The following is a 2,788-nucleotide window of genomic DNA, read 5'->3' on the forward strand; positions in this document are numbered from 1 at the left end:
CCAAGTAGCTGGAACTACAGGTGTGCACCACCACACCCGGCTAATTTTGTTTTAATTTATTGTAGAGACGAAGTCTTGCCATATTGCCCAGGCTGGTCTCGAACCCCTGGACTCAGACAGTCCTCTCGCCCCCGCCTCCCAAAGTGCTAAGTTTAAAGGCATGAGCCATCGCATTCAGCCTAATCTAAACTATTAAAGCTTAAAAGCCTGGCTTTAAAGCTCTACAAGGATCCTAGTTTATATGTTATCAGAGGAATTTTGTTCCAGCTCACACATACAAACACATAAAAATAGTGACTTTTTTTTAATTTTTTTTGAGTCGGAGTCTCACTCTGTCGCCCAGACTGGAGTGCAGTGGCCGCTCCCGGCCACCGCTGCCTCGACCTGCTGGGCTCCGGCGATCCTTCCGCCTCAGCCTTCCGAGTAGCCGGAATTACAGGCATGCACTACCACGCCCCACTGATTTTTTGATTTATTGTAGAGATGAGGTCTCGCTGCCCAGGCGGGTCTCGAACCCGCAGGCTCAGGCAATCCACTCACCTCAGCCTCCCAAAGGCGCAGGATTACAGGCTGAGCCACCGAGCCCGGCTAATAGTGACCTTTTTGTTGTTACAGTAATGATTTCTGCTGGGCTTAAAGGACTGAGCGTCCCCAGGGGCAGATGCTCTGCTGGCTTTTCATTTTTCAGTATGTGAGTTACAGGGTTCTATGGAGGGTGAATGGCTCGAAGGCAGTAATGCTTCAAAGCTTGTCCAAAGGCTGGTGCCGAGCTGGCTGTATGAGGGACACCTGGGGCCTGGAGACTGAGTACAGGTGTGGCGTGCCCCGGAATTGCTAACATTTTTTAAGTTCCACATACTGTATAGCTTCTCAGTCGGGTTTGAAAGCCATTTCCATAGTGCACTGCTGTTCTTTAAAAAGGTTTTCCCAAGTTTTACAAATACAGAGAAGGGCCGGGTTCGATGGCTCAGCCTGTAATCCCAGCACTTTGGGAGACCAAGGCAAGTGGATTGCCTAAGCACACGGATTCGAGACCCACCCGGGCAACTTGGCGAGACCTCGTCTCTACAATAAATCAAAAACTAGCCAGGCGTGGTAGCGCGCACCTGTAGTTCCAGCCACTTGGAAGGCTGAGGCGGGAGGATCGCCGGAGCCCAGCAGGTCGAGGCTGCGGAGGCCGGGAGCGGCCACTGCACCCCAGCCTGGGCGACAGAGTGAGACTCTGACTCAAAAAAAAAAAAAAAAAAAAAAGAATTCTGAAACAAAGAAAAAGTTGTGGTAAATTCAGGAACATTACTCACGTCACATGAGCAAAACGACCATAACACTATTTTCTAGGTGAAGATGTCAAGGTCCAAAGGACTTGACAGTGTAGTCACAGGGCCGTGGACTGGAAATGGCGTGGGATGTGACCTGGCTGCCTTCTCCCGTTGGCGGAAATCTTATCTGTAGTCGCCGCAGGTTTTTCTCACCTATGGTTCGAGTCCTATGAGCAAGGGTTTTGTGTCTGGCAAGTTTTCCCTCTACAACAGGCAAGCGCTGAGGCCCAGCTTTGTGTAGAGCCTTGCAACTTAGGGGGCTTTGCCAAGACAATTCCCCCAGCTTTAGGCCTGCCATCCCAGCAGCCTAACTGTGCAAAACTCCCTGAGCAAGTCATGACAAAACGAAGTATCACTTGAAGCCATCTGTTCAAGTTGGTGCGTTTTGCCTCTGGTGTTTATAAACCTGCTTCAATAAAAAGCAAAAACAAAGCCCAGAGTTTAGCAAAAAGCCTGGTTGGGTGAGCAGCCAAAAGCAATTTCCGTCTCAGAAAGAAACACAACTTTATTTTTATCCAAGATGTTTCGGGAATGTGCGATTTGCTTCAGCGCAGCAAATGTGGCGTGCCCTGGTGTTGCTGAAACATTTCTTCCTTTAGGAAGAAAAGCAGGGAAATGGCTGGGGGAAGGGGCCCAACTTCGTGGCTGTGTTTTGAGGTCTAAGCCTGGCTTTGCCGCTGAAATTAGCAAGAAGTATCTTCTGCGTCATCTGTCAATTCGCCAAACGATCCTTCACGAGGTTTGGGGGATGACTTTCTTGGCTGACCAAAGGCGGTGAGCCCCGCTTTTTGTTTGCTTCGGGAAATTTCAGTGGGGACTTGTTTTCCATTGCTTTGCTAAATGGTATCACAAAGTAGCGTCCTATGTGTTTTGTCTTCTACCCGATGGGACCCCACGAAAGACCTGCGATTTAGTTCTCAGCAAACAGTAGGACAGACCTAATCCTCATGACCCAGTGAGGCAGGGGAAATAGCCTCATATCACATGGAGACATTTCGGCTCAAAGGGCTTAAACAGCTTGTCTGGGGTGGCTTGGCAGGAAGAGAGAAAAACACAAACTTGTTTTCTTTGTATCAACTGTTGGTTTACATTCATTGCATGGTTTATGGATGGTGCTGAGCGCTGGGGCTCCTGTCTCGTGCCCTGACCGTGCAGTTTTCAGTTTTTAATAACGAAATGTTTCCCTCGCAGCACTGGAGACAAAAATCCGAGGTGTTCCTTCTTTGGAGAGGCCGTTGGTTTTTCACTGCTATGTGGAGACTATTTGTTCTACCCCAACAAGATAGCTGCGACGCACCCCAGAGGACTCAAGATCTCTTTTGTCCACAAAAGGTTACACTATCTTTCAAAGAAAACAAAAGGCATTTGAGCTGCTAAAATTAACGTTGTTATCATTAGTACTTGATATCTAATAGATGTTGCTTTTTTAAATTTAATTTTGGGTTTTTTTTTTTTTTTTTTTTTTTTTT

This window comes from Carlito syrichta, unplaced genomic scaffold, assembly GCF_000164805.1.
Source record: "Carlito syrichta isolate Samal-C Ts95f unplaced genomic scaffold, Tarsius_syrichta-2.0.1 Scaffold316822, whole genome shotgun sequence".
In the NCBI taxonomy this organism is placed as follows: Eukaryota; Metazoa; Chordata; class Mammalia; order Primates; family Tarsiidae; genus Carlito; species Carlito syrichta.